Genomic DNA, 22,605 nt, shown 5'->3' with positions numbered 1-22,605 from the left:
GACATTCATCTTGAGCAGCCCTTCTAGTTTGCACTTTAGATGTAGCATCACCAATGATCAGTTCAAAAGGGTGATTCTTGGTCCATTTCCTTTGAGATGGTAGATTAGCTCTAGATGAGATTGCCTCAGTATTGTCATGATGTGAGGTAGAATGTTGATTGGTTGACACTCCCCCTAAGTTGCTAATCCTTTGAGAAGAATTGGGAGTTCTATCAACTGATGAAGTAAATTGATTATCCGTTGACAGACTGTGATCAACGGATGCTTCATTACGAACTTCAACGGATGATGCACTTTGTCTTTCAACGGATGCTGCATTGCTTCTTTCAATGGAAGCTGAGCTATGACTTTCAACGGATGCAGCATTCTGTGCATTATCCAAAGGCAGATTTTGAATCCCTCTTGAGATGCCTTCTTCATCATTCTCATCTTCATCATCATCATAATATATCTCAATATTTTCAAATTTGAGTCCTTCATGATGTCCTTCATCTGTTAGTCCATCAATCTTTTTATCATCAAACACAACATGTACAGATTCCATGACAATGTTGGTTCTTAGATTGTAGACCCTATATGATTTTCCAGCAGAATAACCAACAAATATTCCTTCATCAGCCTTTGCATCAAACTTCCCTTTGTGATCAGATTGATTCCTTAAGATGTAGCATTTGCAACCAAAGACATGTAGAAAGTTTAAAGTTGGTTTTCTTCTCTTGAATAATTGATACAGAGTCATGCCTTTTGCTTAATTGATTAGAGAAATATTCTGAGTGTAACATGCACAGTTAACAGCCTCAGCCCAAAAATAAGTTGGGAGTTTTGACTCTTCAAGGATTGTCCTTGCAGCTTCAATTAGTGATCTGTTCTTCCTTTCCACCACACCATTTTGTTGTGGAGTCCTTGGAGCTGAGAACTCATGCATGATCCCACTTTCTTCACAGAACAACTTCATGGTTGAATTCTTGAACTCAGTTCCATTGTCACTCCTAATATTCCTTACTTTGAAATCAGGATGATTGTTGACTTGCTTGATATGATTGATGATGATTTCACTAGCTTCATCCTTTGATCCAAGAAAATAAACCCATGAAAACTTTGAGAAATCATCTACAATCACTAGGCAATATCTTTTCCTTGAAATTGACAATACATTGACTGGTCCAAAAAGATCCATGTGTAGAAGTTGTAGTGGTTCATCAATTGCAGATTCAAGCTTCTTACTGAATGATACTTTTTTTTGCTTTCCTTTCTGACAAGCATCACACAGTCCATCCCTTGTGAATTCCACTAGAGGCATTCCTCTAACTAAGTCCTTTTTGACTAGATCATTCATTGTCTTGAAATTCAAATGGGACAGCTTCTTGTACCATAGCCAACTTTCAACTGGACTTGCTTTGCTGAGAAGACAAGTAATGGATTCTGCATCTGTAGAGTTGAAATCAGCTAAGTACACATTCCCTTTTCTAACTCCAGTTAGAACCACTTTATTATCCTTCTTACTTGTGACAATACAGGCTTCAGAATTGAAGGAAACAGTATTCCCTCTGTCACATAGTTGACTGATGCTCAATAAATTGTGTTTGAGACCATCAACCAATGCAACTTCATCAATGATGACATTTTCTTTTGAAATCAAGCCATATCCCATAGTGAATCATTTGCTGTCATCTCCAAAGGTTATGCTAGGGCCAGCTCTCTCCTTAAACTCTGTGAACAGGGTGAAATCTCCTGTCATGTGTCTTGAACAACCACTGTCCAAGTACCATAGATTCCTTCTTTGTCCCTGCACACAACAAAATCAATCAAGTTGATTTTGGTACCCAAGTTTCCTTGGGTCCAGCCTTGTTAGTCTTTTTCCTAGACTTCATTCCTCCTGCATCTTTTGACTTAGGTAACTTTGGGTCAACCTTGGTCTCAGATGTGGTTGGTTGAAGTGTAGGATTAGTCACAGAATCATTTAACACATTTGATTGAATTTGATAAGGCATAGGTTGTGCAAACATGTTATTCCACATAGGCATATTGTATGGCATTTGAGGCATACTAAATGCAGTAAAATAAGGATTATTAATATATGGCATGTTTGCAAAATGTGCATGGGGATTCTGGTGAGACATAACAGGCATAACATGCAGAGGTGACATAGACATGTTAGGCATGGAGGGATTTGAAGGCATGGGAGCATTTTTAACAGATTTGCAATTATCAGATAGGTGATTAACACTTTTACAATGCACACAGTTTTTTCTAGGAGCATACCTATCAGGTGTGTAATTGTTATGTTTATTAATCCCTACCTTCCCATTTCTTTTAGATTTTCTTTCAGTTTCCTTCTTATACTCAACCAACTTAAGCCTATCTTTCAGCTGATCTAAAGTCATGTGTCCTATATTCACCTTACTGACATCTCTGGATGTGCTAGCTCCTTCTTTGACAAAGTTCTTGAGAGTTGAATCATTCTTTTTATTGAGGTTTTTATTTTTAAAAGAACTTGCCTGCTTTAATTGATGAGCCTCTAACGGATGCTCCTTTTCTTCCTTCAACGGATAACTTTCATCATCCGTTGATTCCACATCCGTTGACAATCCATCAATTAATTCTAACTCCTTTTTGTTTTTCTTCCAGGCATCTTCACAGAATGATTCAATTCCCTGAACCTTTGCAATCTGAACACTAACATCCCTAGATGTTTTCCAGGCCTTGATTACCTCTTGCTCACTTTCTAACTGTTTAGAAAGAATTTCTACTTTCTTAACAGCTTCTGCTAGTTCACTCTCAACAGTCAAGCATTTAAGTTTTATCTTTTCAAGCTTAATTACCTGATCCTCTAACACAACATTCCTATCACTTAAAAACACATTATTCTCCTTGATCCTAGTGTTTTCTTTTGCTAGTGATTTAAGGGAAACACGCAAATGATATAATTCATTGGACATATCATTTATGGCTTCATTGCATTCATGTTTAGAAAGCTGAGAGAGATCAGTAGTAATTACCTGGTTGCTTGATGAACTAGTTTCATTTTCATCAGAATTAGCCATCAGGGCTAGGTTGACATATTCCATATCATCATCTTCATTGACCCCATCTGCTGCCCAATCATCTTGAGTGAGAAAAGCTCTTTCCTTTTATTTGAGTAAATCAAAATACTTCTTTTTGTAATCAACTTGCTCAAATTTCTTTTTATCAGAAGTTGGCTTTCTACACTCACTTGCAAAGTGTCCACTAATGCCACAGTTGTAACATTTGAACTTTGATTTGTCCACCATGTTTTTGTTTAGCTTAGTGAACTTTGTATTTTTTCTGAACTTCATCTTTGCAAACCTCCTGGACAGAAAAGCCAGATGTTCATCAACAACATCAGAGTCATCCTGACTGGAATTGTCTTCATCCTCAGCTGCTTGCTCTTTACCCTTGCTTGATTCTGATTTGCTTGTGCCAATTTTGAGACTTGGCATTGTCTTCTCCTCATTCCTGGCTTCCATCTTCTCACTGTCAGCTACAAGAGCAACTGTTCCTCCTTTTCTCTTTCCCTTTTCCAACAGCTCATCCTGCTCCATTTCAAGTTCATAAATCTTCAGAATTCCATATAATCTTTCAAGTGTGAAGTTCTTATAATCTTGAGAATTTCTTAAAGAGACAGTCATTGGCTTCCATTCCTTTGGCAGAGACCTAAGAAATTTTAAGTTGGAATCCTTGACTTGGTACACTCTACCATACAGCTTCAATCCATTTAACAGTTTCTGAAATCTGTTGAAGGTATCGTTCAATGATTCACCTTCTTCAAAGTGAAAATATTCATACTGTTGAATAAGAAGCTGCATCTTGTTCTCTCTGACCTGCTCAGTACCTTCACAGATGATTTGTACAGTATCCCAAACTTCCTTTACAATTTGGCTATTGATGACATTGTCAAACATATCTTGATCTAAGCCATTAAACAAAATGTTCATGGCTCTCTTGTCCTTGCGGATTTCTTCCATGTCTTCAATAGTCCATTCTGCTTTTGGCTTGGGAATGGACTGTCCAACAGCAACTGTTGCAGTAGCAGCTGTGGCTACTTTGTGAGGGATGTGAGGACCATTTTCAATACAGTTGATGTAGCTTTCATCTTGAGAAAGAAGATGTAAATGCATCTTCACTTTCCAGTGATGATAATTATCTTTTTCCAGGACTGGGATCTTTATACCAATATCCTTCCTACTCATGATGGTAGCAGGAGGATTCTTCTGTGCACTCATGATGTTAGCAAAATAGATCTTTAAACTCTTTGTATGTTAAGAGCTTGCTCTGATACCAATTGTTATTCCCAGTGGACTAACAATGAGATTTACAGAAGGGGGGTTGAATGTAAATCTCAAAACTTTTTAAGTTTTGAGCAGTTTTTAAGGCTAAGTGTTTCTGAAAACAAGTGTGAATTGCTTAAAGCCAATGCAGACAGATATATATTCAAACACAAATGTAAAGAACACGGAGATCTTAAAAACTTTTCTGGTGGATTTGTTGTTCCACCAGAGATGTGTTATTTCAGAAAATCTGTGATTCAAAGAATTAAATCACAGCTGCTTCCTAGTACAAACTAGATGATTTTCTCTCTGGATATTTCTAAACAGCTCAGGAAAATTCTTATCTAATTACTAGCTGCTACTTGGTTTATATAACACCAAGTTTACAAGTGAAGACAAAACTGTAAAATATAATTGAAAGGATTCTTCACATGTTTCTTCTTCATTTCTCTATCCAATGCAATCTAGGATAATCTGTGAATCTTTGAATACTTCCTTGTTTGCATCAGAATGGGAATGCTGCATTTTCTTGATTCTTCCTAGAGGCTTCCACATTCCAGTTTGTCTCTGTCAACCCATGTGCCTCTGTCAGCTTATGAATTGTCACTATCAACTGCTAATGAACTAAGCATCCGTTGAAGCTTTCATCCGTTGATGCCTTATCCATTGAGGCTTTATCCGTTGAAGCTTTATCCGTTGATGCATTATCAGTTGAAGTCTTTATCCGTTGAAGCACTTATCCGTTGATGGATATTATCCGTTGAAGCATTAGAGACATCCGTTGAAGCTTTGTTTCTTATCCGTTGAAGGTCTTCAATATCAGTTGATACTTCTTCACTTATACAAAATTACAAGGCATGAAATATTTACAATTAGCCCTCCTATTTGCATATCCACTAGTAGTCAACATGACTGATACTTTCCTACAACATCTAAGAATTACAACTTGAATCCAGAGAATGAAATGTGCTACAATACTAAACTTATTGCTAAGTAAAGCTGCTCCTTCAACGGATAGCCAAGATGGTCTTATCCGTTGAGGCTACAATCACTAGATTTCTACTTAAGTGTTTTGTTTAACTTATCATCAAACTGATACACATATTCCTAACAAATAGGCTACCACATTCCATTTGCATCCACTCGACGCATGTGACTGTGTTGTCACTGTCAACAGATATTTGAATTCTTTATCCGTCAGGTTCATGATCATCTGTCGAGTTATTGATCATCCGTCGGGTTGTTGATCATCCGTCAAATTCATTGTTGTTTATCCGTTGGGTAGCAATCAGGCACTTGACTTCATTTCACTTTTACAGAATTACAAGACATCATCTAAGTACAATTAATCAACCTATTCTGCATATCTAACTAAAGTCAACATGAATTAAGTACTACTACGAATTCTAAAAATTGTGTATGCAGAAATGTGCTACAGACTTATTGTTACATAAGCTACTCACTCGATGGATAATAAGTCATCATTCGTCGAGACTATGTTGAGTCATCCGTCGGGACTATAAACCTTATCCGTCGAGTGCTACATTATTTCACTAAGTAAAATCTACCAAGATGTTTTGTTCATGAAATCATCAAGTACACAACATATACACAACAATCTCCCCCAATTTATATCTACTGGAATTGTAGCCATAAGTTAAGAGACACTTAATGATAACAAAACACCTTAAAAATACAACTTTTAAAAGACATTAGATAATACTGAAAAGTGCTTTAATTAACAAAATGTACAAAGTTTTGCTCACAGTCATTTTCAAGATGCTCCTCTAGCCTGAGCAGATTTATCTAGTTCCTTGAAGGTCTGGATCTCTTTCCAAGCTTTCTGTTGTTTTCCTCAATCTAATTTTGGAGCTACTTGTGGAATTCCAGTTCATCAGATTCTGAGAGATTTAGCTTTCCTTGCATTTCCAAAAGAGTCTCATTGCTAGAGATGCTCAATTGGTCTTTTAATCTGAAAAATCTTCTCACTCCTTTGTCATCCATGAACTCCATCAGCCAGTAGGGCCTTAGATGCACTCTTCTCCCTGTATAAGGGATGATTAGAGTCTTTGGGAGTGCAATTTTAGCTCTAACACTCCTTAGCCCTTCAATCTTCTTCAGTACCAATCTTCTTGCAGTAATATTGAACCCAAAGTTCTTCTTGAAGGATGAATAAACTTTAATCACTACAACTTGGCTTTCTTGAAGGATCATGTGAAGTGGCCACTGAATCTCCTTTCCTCCTTTGTACTTGAATACTAACCTTTCAAGTAGGTTTCTGTATGCATCAATTCCTCTCACTTCATCTAGTTCATCTAGATAGAGGTTTAGATCAGAAAATTCTTTAATGTCACACAAGTACATGTAATCTCCCCTATTGACTTTAGATTGAGCTTTGACTACTGATTTGGATTTGAGAAGTGACAACTTCACTTTCTTGACTACTCTTGACTTTGTTCTCTTTGGCTTGTTAAGGATTGGCAAATAGAACTCAGGAATTGGTATGTTCTCCCATTCTACTGGTTCATCCTTAGGCACAATAGGTTCACCATGGATGTTCCTGTAAGGATCCACCACCTTGATATCTTCAAATACCACAGAGGGTTTTGATGCTTGAGTTGTAGTTGGAGTGGATTCCTTGGGAAAATGATTCTCCAATTCCTTATCAACAATGTCCAGTTTCCTTTTAGTTCTTTTAGCCAATTCCTTGATTCTTGGAGATTTCTTCTGTTGTTCAACTTGCTTCTTTGATTCAATAACTTCAGATGGCTGAGAAGGAATTTGTTGTGATGAATCTACAACATATAGCTTGGCCAAGATAACAATTTGCTCTTTCTTTTGTTTAGTGTTTTTAGCATCCAGATCAGCTTGCTTCTTTTCCTGCTTCAATCTAGCCTTTTCTTCTCTCTTTGCTTGAGCAAATTGTGGATGTCTAGCCACCACATAAATTTCTTTCCCATTCCTGAAAATTTTAGCAATTCTCCTTTTTGAAGCTGAATCAGCTGGATCTTTGTAGAAAGCAATTGATCTTGACAGAAGCTTCTTTTCATCAGGCTTAGGTGTCTCATACACAGTATCCAAAGGGTTCTTCAATGATGATTTTGAGTAGTTCACCCTTAGTTTCAGAATTATTTCAGCCTTTGGAGATTTGATACAGGATGGTTGTCCCCTTTCTAGATAGTTCATGCTCATCTCATTCATAGAAATCTTCCTGACTTAAGAGTGATGGATGGTTGACTTTACTGGCTCCTTGACTAGTTCAAACTTCTTTTGTATTTTCTCATCAATCTTCTCCCAGTTGACTAAACTCAACTTCTCTTTATCAGCTGCTCTTATGTTGGCTGCTACGGCATTGATCAGATCAATACTGTCTGTAACGGGTGGCTTTGAGATAGTAATTGAAGGCATAATTACTTTACTGGTTTGAATCTGAAGTCTCTCCCCCTCACTTGGTCCTTTCTCCCCCTTTTTGTTATCATCAAGTTGGGTAGAGGAGGAGGTTTGAGCAGCCACCAATTTTTGAAGTAAATCTGTCTGTTGGGCTTGATGAAGATGAAAGGCTGTTAAAGATGTTTCCATGGATGACATTCTTGTGTCCAAGGCATCTATCTTGGTTGCAAGATCAGAATTTTTCCTTAATTGCCTCTTGATGTCAAGCATTGTAGCTTCTGGAAGTTTATAATCCATCTTGTCTAAAATGGCCTTCTTCATCTCCTCAATATCACCCTTGATGGTGTTTACATCCCTAGCATGTTGGAAGCCTTGGATTTGTTGAAGTTGCAGGGCGGCTAGGTGTGCCTGAAGGAGCTTCTTGGTGCTGGCATTAGTAGTGGTTTAAAGGGCAGTATTTGTCTGATTGATTAGCTGGATCAGGGTTGTCTTGAAGTAGTGCTCATCACAGTGCTTTAAAAATGCCCATGATGGCATACTTGATCTTGAACTTGAACCTACTTCTCCCCCTATGTCCATTGCTTCATCTTCACTATCCCCACTTGTAACACCCCCAGATCCGGGGTCGGGGATCCGGGTCGTAACGGTCTTTCTTTCCACAATATCACTTCACTTAATTAATAATAATAACCTTATGCTGTGACCCCACACTAACACACACCACAACCCGTTATAGTCTCAGAGATGAAAATAAGTACAAGTCTTTGAATCCACAATTTAAAAGTTATTACAACCCAAAACGATTACTTGATAAATTTACAGTTAATTGCCATTATCTGCCATAAGTTATAATTATACATAATTGATTCTCAACGCATACGCAATTACTTTATCGTGCTGTATAAGGCAAATATCTAACCTCGACGCATACGCAATTACTTTATCGTATTCCTTCAATTGTCTCGACGCATACGCAATCACTTTATCGTGCTGCATAAGCACACATCCTAATCCTTTGTGCGACGCGTCACTATATATCACAAAATCTCCTTTTCTGTCCGGCAATGCCAATACCGGAGCCGTTATCAACCTTTTCTTTAATTCCTGAAAACTGTTCTCGCATTTCTCCTTCCATTCAAACTTCTCTGTCTTACGAGTAAGTCGTGTCAAAGGGGCTGCGATCTTCGCAAAGTCCTGTACAAATCTACGATAGTAGCCGGCCAATCCTATGAAACTCCTTACCTCTGTAGGGGTGGTTGGCCTTTCCCAATTTGAGACCGCCTCTATCTTGGAGGGGTCGACCAATACTCCTTCTTTATTGATCACATGTCCTAAAAACTGTACTTCATTCCGCCAGAATTCACACTTCGAGAATTTGGCATATAACTGTTCCTCTCTGAGTATTCCTAGAGTTATCCTCAAATGCTCTGCATGTTCTATCTCAGTCCTTGAGTAGATCAAAATATCATCGATAAAAACTATCACACATTTGTCCAAGTACTTCTTAAATACTCTATTCATTAAATCCATAAAAGCCGCTGGGGCGTTGGTTAATCCAAAGGACATTACCAAGAACTCATAATGCCCATACCTGGTACGGAACGCTGTCTTGGAAATATCTTCGGGTTTAATCTTTAGTTGGTGATATCCAGTTCTCAGGTCGATCTTGGAAAAATAAACAACATCCTTTAGCTGGTCGAACAGATCGTCTATTCTAGGTAATGGGTACCTGTTCTTTATGGTTAGCTTGTTCAACTCTCGATAGTCTATGCACAGCCTCATTCTCCCATCTTTCTTCTTTACAAATAAAACTGGTGCTCCCCATGGAGACACACTGGGTCTTATCATACCCTTATCCAAGAGTTCCTGCAATTAGATAGCTAATTCCTTCATTTCTAACGGGGCTAACCGGTAAGGTGCTTTTGAAACTGGCGCCGTCCCTGGGGCCAACTCAATAGCAAATTCAATCACTCTATCGGGTGGTAATCCCGGAAGGTCTTGTGGGAATACATCTTCAAATTCGTTGACTACTGGAATATCTTGTAAGTTGGGCACCTCCTTCTGCGTGTCCACCACATAGGCTAGGTAGGCCTCATTTCCTTTTCGTAGCATCCTTTTAGCCTGGGCCATGGTCAAAAATTTCTGCGTCTGCCTCTTTCCTCTAAATATAACTTCTTTCTTCCCTGGGACATTTAGCTTAACTTTCTTCCCTTTACAGTCTATCTGAGCATCATTGCTAGATAGCCAGTCCATTCCCAAAATTACATCAAACTCCCCTAATTTAAAAGGAATCAGATCAACACTAAAGGATTGCTCCCCTATGCCTATCTCACAGGCGGGGTGAATCTGGTTAACAGGAATAATTTCATGATTGGCTACTTCTACTTGCAAGGGTTCTATCAAGGGTTCAGCCTTAAGTCTTAACTTACGCGTAAAGTCCTTTGATATAAAAGATTTAGTTGCTCCCGAATCAAATAAAACATTTGCACTGACTGAATTTAGAGAAAGGGTACCTGCTATCACATCTGAATCTTTCATAGCATCCTGGACTGTCATGTTGAAAGTCCTCGCAGTAGGTGGCTTATTAGAAGCAGCCCTGCTTGCTCCCGAAGCTGCTGGTTTGTTCATTGGGCATTCCCTCTTCCAATGACCTGGGCGTCCACACTGATGACAAGTGGTGGTTGGAATGACGGCAGGGGTTGATGATAGGCACTTAGTTGAATAGTGGCCTTCCCGACCGCACTTAAAGCAGGTTACTGGCTTTCCTTTACACTCCCCAGTGTGATTCCTTCCATATATGTTACAGGCTGGCAATGGGGGCCGAGACTGGTTGGAATAGGACATTCTTGATTTCTGGCCGCCCTGGCTCACACTCACACTCATTGGCCGCTTAAACCCAGTGTTCCTTCCTGGTAGGGACACTGCTCCTCGATTAAATCTAGTTGGGAAGCTCCTTCCTGCGGAACCTCCACCCATGCTCATATTTTTTCTCTTTATTCCTTTCTTCTCTCTTTCCTTCTGCATCTGTTCACTTCCGACTTCTACAATCGTTGCCTTTTGCACCAGAGTGGCATAGTCCGTAAGCTCAAGGATTGCCACCCTATTCTGAATCCACGGTTTCAGTCCCTGCTGAAACCTCCTAGCTTTCTTTTCCTCGGTGCTCACAAACTCCGGCACAAACCTTGATAACTCAGTAAATTTCACTTCGCACTCTGCTACAGACAAGTTATTCTGCTTTAGCTCCAAGAACTTGAGCTCCATCTGGTTTTCCATAAACCTCGGGAAATACTTTCCCAGAAACAACTGACTAAATCTCTCCCAGGTTATAATAGCATCTGTCTCCATGTTTTTCTTGGCCTCCCACCAGTAGTTAGCTTCTCCTTTCAGAAGGTAGGTAGCAAATACAGTCTTCTGTGCCTCATCGGTACTCAAAATCTCAAAGGATTTCTCCATTTCCTTTAACCATGCCCTTGCCTCAACTGGGTCGGCTGATCCGTGGAACTTAGGGGGCTTAAGGGACTTAAAAGCCCTGAAAGAGTTTGCCACAGTATTGTTATTTCCTTGAGGGGGTGGGTTGGGTTGACGTTCCAAATTCTGCCTTAGGAGTTGCATGAACTGGCCCATGGGATCCATGCCTGGGTTTGGTACTGGTTGCTCAACCTCGGTTTCTCCTTCTTCAGCCTCTATCTCAAATCCCTCAACATCATATGTTTCCTCTTCCTCTTCATACAGGGAGTCATCCTGTTCCACATAATCCTCATCTTCCTCTTCACTGTGTTCCTGGTTCCTATCATCCTGGTTATGGCTTCCCTGGTCCTCAGATCCAGGGTTCGCCATAGTTCCAATCTTTCTTGGCGGCATGATTCTGATAATAATAAAAAAAAATTATTGGGAAAAATTCAACATTAGGTCACAATCATATACAACATTGTGCCCTGCACAGCTCTTATAATGGGGAGAACGTATATCGCAATTCTATTATTTTAAGAAAGTTCTAATACGAAGTGCAGTAATAATAATGATAAAAACAGTGATCCCGTCACTAATGAACTGAACCAAAGGAAACAAATATATACATAATGCGAGAAATACATAGTTTGATCTGGTCAAAAGTACAACAGTGCTATAGTCATCTGTCCCAAAAGTGATACACAAGAGTCTATCTGTCTAGTCAGAAAAAGGGATGCTATATACAGGTCAACTATCCCGGAAAATTGGCTCTTACTAAGGCCTTGGCTAACTAGACAACCAGACTATTCCATCATCAATCCTGAATCACACACCGGAGCGGGTCAGCTCCCATACCCTTTCCATCGCACGACGGAAGATATAGTCGGCCTGCCGCCTGGAGATCCTACCATGCCTGTCCCCCTGGAGCGATCTGAGCCTCGCTCGGGATGTGAGCTCTATCCCCGTAAGCTCCCTCCTCAAGGATCGGGGTATAGAAGCCCTAGTCTCATAAGCTCGGGTACGCCTACCCGCCCTCTCTACATCCAACTCCCTCCTGGCCTCATCCAGTCGGCCCTCGGCAACAGCCACTCGGGTCCTCAGAACATCCTGAACATATCCATGAGCTAACGGAGACTGCCTGTGGGCAGGGTCAAGAGGTGGTGAATCCGGAGCCGCTGAGGGTGCCTCCTCGGTCTGCCTAGGCTCGGAAGTATGGGTCTCTGAGCTGTTATCATCAGGAATCCAAGATAGTGGTGGAGGGGTAGGGGCTCTGACCACCGGAAGTGTGGGTAATGGGGTACCATCATACACTACCATAGGTCCAACACGCTCCTCAGCTACTGGGACCTCATCCGGGTCCTCCTCATCTGGAATAGCAATAACCTCTGTCTCTGACTCCTCTGAGGGGTCCTCCTCATCTGAAATAGCAATGACCTCCGTCTCTGACTCCTCTGAGGGGTCCTCCTCATCCTCCTCTATCTCAGGCTCCTCCTGATCCTCAACATCTAGCAATGCCTCATCGTGCTCACGCTCGAACATCTCAGGGTCCTCTATCTCAGGCGCCTACACATTAAACGAGCTAAGTTACTATCATGATACTTATAAGGGTTCCCGTAAGGGTTTTAACTGTCAGCACTACTTCAAGTAGTCCGACCATAAACTTGGCAAGAGTTCTTATTATCTTTGTGAGTTTGTTATTATATCGACGCATCATCTCTGAGGTTTATAACGCTTAGCTCTGATACCATTTCTGTAACACCCCCAGATTCGGGGTCGGGGATCCGGGTCGTCACGGTCTTTCTTTCCACAATATCACTTCACTTAATTAATAATAATAACCTTATGCTGTGACCCCACACTAACACACACCACAACCCGTTATAGTCTCAGAGATGAAAATAAGTACAAGTCTTTGAATCCACAATTTAAAAGTTATTACAACCCAAAACGATTACTTGATAAATTTACAGTTAATTGCCATTATCTGCCACAAGTTATAATTATACATAATTGATTCTCAAAAGTAGATGGTCTGATCTACAATAGATCTACCTCTGCAGCTATAGCAGCTACAACATCATCGGGAAGACGCGGGACGCTTCCCACGTGCTTGCGCTGGGTCTGCTGGAGTCTGGCCATCTTTCCTAACTGTTGTTGTGTGATGAAGAAATAAAGCAAGAGTGAGCCTTACAGCTCGCAAGATAATACATAGTGATAACAATAATATAAGTATCTAAATGGATACTTACTAAAATCTTTTACCAAGTGTAAGATAATTACTTACTAGATATAAGTAAAAACAGGGGATGAAGTTACCAAATACTTCACTATACTTATATCATTTATAAAGCTACTTGAACTACCACCGTTCAAAGTATAAAGAGTTTTCAACAGTTCATCACATAGATGAGACTACAAGACAAGATTTGAATAGATTAAATCTTTGAAATTTTATTAAAGGAAATGAAGTCATGATATACTTCATTAAGTTCTGATATATATATATATATATATATATATATCCACATATACATCTTCTTTATACAATTTCCTAAAAACCTCTGTCATGTAAAGTATGAACAGAGTTGCAATATCCAATAAATTTGGAAAGGAAAAGAATTTTGGCATAAACCAGATATCTTGATGATCAGGCGAAGATACCCATAAGTAACCTTTTCTACTAGTAGATGGACGAATTCCCCACTGGTCATCACCCTGGTCTCAATAGGACCTTATGCTGGACTGCCACTCAGCCACTTATGCATTTGATGGACTCCCACTGAGCCACTTACACTATTATGGACGCCCACTGAGCCCATGTTGCTTATGCCGACTCAATAGATGGACTTACTTCCCGAACGTTGGGTAAGTAATCAAGTCATTTACCAAAACTGCAACCGTGTTGCGAATATAAAATACACCACAGAGCCGGATCCCTCAGGTTTTGAGCGAGTATTTAAATCCCCTTAAAAAGGAAGATCTTAAATATAAAAATGAGTTTTGGGATCCGCTCTAACTTTTAAAAATCATTTTGAAGACTCGAAAACACTTTAAAGAGTGTTTGGAGTAAAGCTGATTTAATGAAGTAAATCAGTCCCCAGAATATTTAGAAAATGTCTGAATATTATTATTTAAATAATATTCCCATAAAGAATAATCTTTATAAAATAATTGAAGTAGAAGTTTTAAAACTTATACTTGAAACGAGTATTAAATAACCAAAGATATACTTATATGAAAGTACTATCTTTATTTGAATAATCGAAAATAAGTTTGATTATTGACACCTTATTCTTTAATAAAATAAAGAATATATCTCAGCAAATAATCGGAGTCATAGATCCTCAAATGAATATTCAAAAAAAAATATTCATTAAATAATATAAACTGAGTCATAAGCCCTCAAATGAATATTCAAATAATATTCAGATAATAAAATAAAAGGAGTCATACATCCTTAATTGAATATTCAAATAATATTCATTTAATATAAAGGAGTCATAAGCCTTCGAATAATATTTGAAATAATATTCAATAATAAAATAAAGTTAAAGTTATCGAATAAACCTTATTCGATTAATTATTTTGAAAACTATGACCATATATATATATATATGTATATATATATTTATATCCATATATACAAAATCTACTCGGGATCCTCGACTCCCGGTTTTAGAAAATATTTCTGTTATAGATAAAAAACTAAGGTTATTATTTGCTGTATTTATTACTAAGATTCGGGAGCTCAAGGCCTTTAATGGCTGCTCTCGTGTTTCGTGGCTCGATCTGCCTTTACGAGATGCCTACGTATCTCTGTGAATTAGAGAATCAAGCCAAAAAACGTAGTTCTGATTTGTGGGGTGAGGCCCCTTATATAGATGTTGGTGGTCCTTGAATTGGACTTGGTATAGGAGACTTGGTGGGTAAGTCTCATAATTAGAATGGACTTTGGAGTCCTAGATAGTAGGAAACTGATTCCTTATCCTTTTAGGTCCCCTTGAGGCTAATCTATAAGGATTTATATCCTTATCAGGACTTTTCTCAATAGCTGATTTTTCCCTTATTAATCAATTACGAAATTAATTAATAATCAGGGCTTTTGGGCCTTCATTAGGCCTGATCTAGCCCATCAGGCTTAACCTTTCCGGTCTGAGTATCACATATCTTTTTATTGGGCCTAGCAGCCCATACCTTGCAGTATTTAATTATACTATCACAATTTATTTACCCCTATCATTTGCCCCCCAACTTTTGGGAAACATTGATTAGGTTTCGCAGAAGTTAAATCTACTCGTTCCCTTACAGGGTTTTGTTTTTGCGTAAAGTGTGGAGCGACCTACACATTTACAATGAATCTTCCTTTTATTCAGAAATTATCTTAATTTCCAGGAATTTTTCCCTAATTTTCTGGGATTTTCCCTAATTTTCTGGAATTTATCCTTAATTTCTGGATTTTTCCCTTAATTTCTGGGATTTGTCCTTAAATTTTCTGGATTTATTCCTTAATTTCTGGGATTTGTCCTTAAATCTTCTGGATTTATTCCTTATTTCTGAAAATATTAACACTTTTCAGAAAATATTTAAGGAATTTCCTTATTTTTCTGGATTTTTCCCTAATTTCTGGGATTGGTCCTTAAATTTTCTGGATTTATTCCTTATTTCTGAAAATATTAACATTTTTCAGAAATTATTTAAGGAATTTCCTTATTTTTCTGGATTTTTCCCTAATTTCTGGGATTTATCCTTTAATTTTCTGGATTTATTCCTTATTTCTGAAAATATTAACATTTTTCAGAAATTATTTAAGGAATTTCCTTATTTTTTTGTAATTTTCCAGGATTTTTTCTTCCCTTTTTCTTCCTTTTTTCTTCCTTTTTTCTTCCTTCTTTTTTTTTATACAATTTTCGACCAGGAATCCATTCGACCAGGATCCTGGTCGAATTAACCTCCATATTGCCCTGGTCGACAGCCTTTCGAGCAGGAGTATTTCGAGCAGAAGTCCTGGTCGTATTTCAGCCAGGATTTTTTCCCTTTTTTTGTTTTTTTTTATCGACTAGGAAGTTTTCGACTAGGATTTTCGTCCCTTTCGGTCAGGATCTCCATTTTTGACCGAATTAACCATCATCTTGTGCCTTGATCGAAGCTTTTTTGAGCAGGATTGATTCGACCATGAATATATATTATCTCCTGGTCGATAGGGTCAAGGAACTAATTCTATTCTGGTATTTTGGTCGAAGGAATATCATTTTCGACCAAGAATTTTGGTCAGAATTCCTTTCTTGACCGAATTAGCTTCTTTTATCAGCCCTAGTCGAGGGAAATTCGAACTCAGAACATTCGACCAGGATTTCTCTGTGCTTTCTGGTCGACAGGGCCAAGAACATATGCATGTATATAAATTTTTGTACACACTTGGATTTAGGCCCCTTATGCTGGGCTAAAACTTGGGCCCATTTTAACTGGGCTTATTCTCTTACTGGGCTTCACAGGCCTTTCAATTGGGCCTCTAATTCTGGGCTTTCAATTTGGGCCAACGTTTTGGGTTCAGGCCAAAATTTTTTTTTTTCTTAGTGGGACTTCTTTTCCACCCCTAAAATCATTTGGGCCTCTTTCAACACTTGGGCCCTTAACTGGGCTTTTTTTTCACCCTTTTTTCCTAAAAATCAAGTGGGATTCATACAAGGCTTTTCAAACACTTGGTTTGTCAACTGGGCATGATTATTTCCTCAGGAACATTTTGGTCTTGATAAATATTTTTGACCGAATTAACCTCCTTTTCTAGCCTTGGTCGAAGCCTTTTCGATCTCAACTAATTCGACGATGAATACAACATGAAACCTGATCGAATTGGGTCTGGAATTTGGGATATATTACTTTCTGTGACTCCATATATTTGATTTGGGCCCTAAGTCTGGGCTGGATTTTTTCCAATCTCAAATTTGAGCCTAAGATTTGGGCCTGAATTCTTTTATGGGTACTTTATTTTTGACCCTGGGCCTTTTCTAAACCAGGCCTTTACCTTGGGCCTTCCCCTTTTTTGACTGGGTTTTTGTATTAGGCCCCTTACTTTTAACTGGGCTTCTTTGGTCCACCCTAAATTGGTCTTTAATTTGGGGCCACTTAATTTTCAGCTAATTGGGCCCTTTTCTGGGCTTACCTCTTATTGGGTTGATCTTTGCCCTAAACCTGGGCTAGATTTATGAAACCTTGTATTGGGTTTCAACTTGGGCCCTTCTGGGCTTTGATCTTTAATTGGGCACTTAGTATTGACCCTGGGCTTGATTTATTGATCCCTATACTGGGTTTTTTCCTAATTCAAGTAGGATTAGGCCTTGTTTTTGGGCCTTCATTTATCCAAATCCTTTTTGGATTTGGGACTTATTTCTGGTTTTTGAAGATAATACTCATATATATTTTCTTCCAGTTTTTGGACCCCGGGTGCTGGGCTTTGAATATTTGGGGCCCTTATCTGGGCTTGACATACTTCCAGGCCCAACAAGATTTAACCTTTTTTTTTGAATTGGGCCTTTTTATAGGGCTTTCATATCATGCATCTAATTTACTTGCCATGCCATAGAGATTCAAACATATTTCGAAAAATTCTCTGAGCTTCAAAAATTGTTTGGGATTCATCCCTTACACAAATCTTAATAAACTTTATAATAAGACATATAAATCCTAAGCAAGCAAAGCTTCAAGGTGCTTTTCAACCTACTCTCCATCATGACAAGTGAGAATCGTATCCAACTGCCCTACACATAGTAAACCTTCAGGTTTTGTGCATGCCAAGTTCTCGGGACTTCAAAACCATCCATAGTCTCCAGCTTGTAGGTTCCTCTACCCTGAACACTCTTAACTTTGTATGGCCCTTCCCAATTTGGGGCAAGCTTCCCTTTCCGCCCTACACCAGAAGCTTCCACCTTTCTAAGGACCAAATCTCCTTGCTTGAAGAACCTTTCCTTAACCCTTAGGTTGTAATAGAACGAGGCTTTCTTCTGATAGTCCACTATCTTTGCATGTGCTTCGTCCCGTACCTCATCAATTAAGTCCAAGGCTAATTTTTGCCCTTCCTCATTTTCTTCAGCATTAAAAGCCTGGATTCTTGGAGAGGAATGTGATATTTCCACTGGAACTACTGCTTCTGCCCCATATGCCAACATGAAGGGAGTTGCTCCTGTCGTGACTCTACAGGTGGTCCTATAGGCCCATAATATGGGAAGTATCTCATCCACCCAATTATTTCTTGACTTCTCGATCCTCTTCTTTAGTCCATCCAGGATTATTCGATTTGCTACTTCCGCTTGCCCATTGGCTTGTGGGTGAGCCACAGAGGTGAATCGTAACTCAATTTCATTTTCTTCGCAATACTTCTTGAATTCCTCGTTGTTGAATTGTGTTCCATTGTCAGTGACGAGGATACGGGGAATTCCATATCGGCACATAATGTTTTCCCACAGGAATTGTGTAACCTGCTTAGTTGTGATTTTGGCCAAAGGTTTGGCTTCGATCCACTTGGTGAAATAATCAATGGCTACAATCAGAAACTTCCTTTGTGCCGTGGCCATAGGAAAAGGCCCTAGAATATCCATCCCCCACATAGCAAAGGGAATAGGCGAGTTGATAGAGGTCAGCATCTCGGGGGGTTGTCTAACAACTGGTGCATGCTTCTGACAGCGATCACACTTCTTCACATATTCTTTGGCATCATCCATCATTTCTGGCCAATAGAAGCCTAAACGGGTTATTTTATGAGCCAAGGCCCTGCCCCCCAAGTGTTGTCCACAAATACCTTCATGCACTTCCTCGAGAGCCAAGCGTGCCTCATCAGGCCTGAGACACCTTAAGTAAGGAACCATAAAAGATCTTTTATACAGAATCCCATCTATCAAAGAGTATCTTAGTGCTCGAACAGTTAACTTTCGTGCTTCAGTTGCATCACTTGGCAACCATCCGGTTTGAATGTGAGCCTTAATGGGATCGATCCATGACGTCCCCAGGCCTATGGGAGCCACAAGCTTAACATCTATGCTTCGCGTCTTTAAAACACGGAAGTACACACTTCCTGAACTTTCTTCTATCTCAGATGAAGCAAACTTTGATAGCGCATCTGCCTTAACATTTTCTTCCATTAGAATGTGTTCAACATGGCATTCATTAAATTGGGTCATCACAGCCCTTACTAGGCGGACATACTTAGCCATCGTATCATCCCTTGCCTCAAATTCTCCCTTTACCTGGGATATGATCAGCTTCGAGTCTCCACGGACCTTTAAGTTTTTGACTCTAAGTGTCCCAGCTAGACCAAGGCCAGCTATCAGGGCTTCATACTCTGCCTCATTATTTGTGGTTGGGAAGTCTAGCTTCATAGCATACTCAATCAAGAACCCATCAGGGCTTTGCAAAACCAACCCTGCTCCACTGGAGTTTGTTTTTGATGCTCTATCAAAATAGAGAACCCAATATTCTTTCTCATCCTTCTCTTTGCCCCCATTATCGACTCCCTTGTCTTGAGGTATGGCATCTTCCTGCCCCCCGACTTCTTGGTTGGGTATAGTACATTCCACCAGGAAGTCAGCTAGTGCCTGGGCTTTTATTGCCGTACGTGGCTTATACTTGAGATCGAACTCTCCCAGCTCTATTTCCCACTTAATCAATCTCCCACTTGCCTTGGGACTGTGAATGATATTTCTCAGTGGCTGATTTGTCAGCACCTCAATCTGATGAGCCTGAAAGTATGGACGCAGTTTTCTCGAAGCCATTACCAAGGCTAGAGCAAACTTCTCAATAGTTGAATAATTCAATTCAGCACCATGCAAAATTTTGCTGACATAGTATACGGGTTTCTGGACTTTCAGTTCCTCCTTAACCAACACCGCGCTCAAGGCGCTTTCTGAAACAGCCAAGTACAAGAATAAAACTTCATTCATAACTGGCTTGGCCAACAACGGGGCTTGGGCCATGTACTTCTTTAAATCTTCAAATGCCTTCTGATTTTCCTCACCCCATACAAAGTCTTTGATGTTCTTTAGTGACTTGAAGAATGACAAGCACTTGTCTCCTGACTTGGAGATGAATCGTCCTAGCGCAGCAACCCTTCCTGTGAGCTTCTGAACATCCTTGACAGTTTTTGGGGGTTCCATATCCAGGATTGCCTTTATTTTATCGGGGTTAGCCTCAATTCCCCTCTTTGAGACCATCAATCCCAAGAATTTTCCAGATCCTACTCCGAAAACACATTTCGTAGGATTCAACATCATCTTGTGGTACCTCAGGACCTCAAAAACTTCCCTCAAATGGGTTATGTGATCAGTCTTTACTAGACTCTTGACTAACATGTCATCAACATAGACTTCCATAGTCTTACCAATGAGATCCTTAAAAATTTTGTTTACCAGCCTTTGATAGGTGGCTCCTGCATTCTTGAGACCAAACGCCATAACAAGATAATAATAAACACCAAAGTCAGTGATGAATGATACCTTTGGAATGTCATCCTTATGCATTTTGATCTGGTTGTATCCGCTAAATCCATCCATGAAACTCAGCATCTCATGTCCAGTAGTGGCATCAATCAAAGTATCAATTCTTGGCAGTGGAAAACAGTCTTTGGGGCATGCATCATTCAGATCAGTGAAGTCTATACACATCCTCCACTTTCCATTAGCCTTCTTCACCATTACAGGGTTTGCTAACCACTCCGGAAATTGAATCTCCTCAATGAAACCAGCCTCTAAGAGCTTTTCTACTTCCTGTTTTATAGCCTCTTGCCTTTCCGGGGTAAAATTTCTTTTCTTTTGTTTAACCGTCTTCCGGCTTGGATCTACGTTTAGCTTGTGAGTAATTAACTCCGGGTCTATGCCTGGCATATCAGCTGCTGACCATGCAAACACATCACTATTTCCTTGCAAAAATTTCACTAATTTCCCTCTAAGGGGCTCCTCTAATGTGGCTCCAATGAAAGTCATCCTCTCTGGATTCTCGGGGTCTGAAGGAACCGAAACCAATTCTTCTGCTGGCCTTCCTCTATTCTCGTCATTTTCTCGAACATCCATATCTTCAATAGGAAGAACCTGCCCCCCGACTCCATCTGCTCTCAAAGAGGCCACATAACAGCTTCTAGCCATTTTTTGATCTCCTCTCTCTTCTCCAATCCCGTTTCGGGTGGGAAACTTCATGACTGAATGGTAGGAAGAGGGGACTGCCTTGAAGACATGTATCCCTGTTCTCCCCATGATAGCATTATAAGTTGAACTAGCCTTTACCACCACGAAATCCAGCATCTGCGTTGCTTGCCTTGGTTCCGTACCTATGGTGGTTGGCAACTTGATTATCCCTTCTACAGGACACTCTACTCCAGCAAATCCATATATCGGCATGTCGGTTGGTGTTAACTGGGAATCGTTATACCCCATTCTTAGAAAGGCGTCATGGAGCAGGATATCCACAGAAGCACCATTATCAACAAGGACCCTCTTGACCGGGCTGTTTCCTATTATCGGTGTTATGACCAGCGGGTCGTCATGAGGAAACTTGACTCCCTCTAGGTTAGAATCATCAAAAGCCAATGTTACTTCTGTCCTGGCCCTCTTCGGGGCTTCTCCAACAATATGCATAACCTCCCTAGTATATGCCTTTCTGGAATTTTTGGACAATCCAGCAGCAGTTGGACCTCCAAAGATCGTGTTTATCACAGGTCCTCGACGGCGTCGCGGTCCTCCAAAAATTGCATTTATAACCGGCCCTCTAGGTTGGGGATTCAGCCCCTGATCGTCTTGGTCCCTCCTACGATCTTCAAAGTTCTTCCTTCCATTATTATTAATTATTATTTTTGTCCCCTCCTTCTCCAGTATACTTGTTCAATCTTCCTTTTCGAATCAAAAACTCAATTTCGTCCTTCAATTGCCTGCACTCATCGATGTCATGGCCAACATCTTTTTGGAATCTACAATATTTGCTCTTATCTAGCTTGGCTGGATCGGCCTTCAAGGGCTTAGGCCAACGAACATCTCGATCTTTCTCGATCTCCATCAAGATCTGGCTTCTGGGAGCATTCAGCTTAGCGTATTCGGTGAACTTTTGCCCAGGTCCTCCCTTCTTGGGGGTTGAATCAGGGTTTTGTTCGGTTCTAGGATACTTATCCTTAGTGATATACTCCAGATCAGTTTTCCGCTTCTTGCCTCCAGTGGGCTCATTACTTACTACGGTCTTCCTCATGCTTTCTTCAACCTTGATATACTTCCCTGCCCTCTCTTGGAGCTGTAACATATTTTCAGGGGGACGTTTGGCCAAGGACATCTTGAAAAACTCATCCCTAGTTCCTTGTTGCAGTGCTATCATAGCTACCTTATCATCAAGGTCTGGGACTTTTAAAGCCTCCTTTGTAAAACGATTCAGGTAATCTCTCAAGGATTCCTTAGCTTCCTGCACAATACTCATAAGAGATGCTGAACTTTTCTCATGGACTTTTCCACTG

The sequence above is a fragment of the Apium graveolens genome, chromosome 1, assembly GCF_009905375.1.
Source record: "Apium graveolens cultivar Ventura chromosome 1, ASM990537v1, whole genome shotgun sequence".
NCBI classification, from domain to species: Eukaryota; Viridiplantae; Streptophyta; class Magnoliopsida; order Apiales; family Apiaceae; genus Apium; species Apium graveolens.
This window is presented reverse-complemented; position numbering follows the sequence as displayed.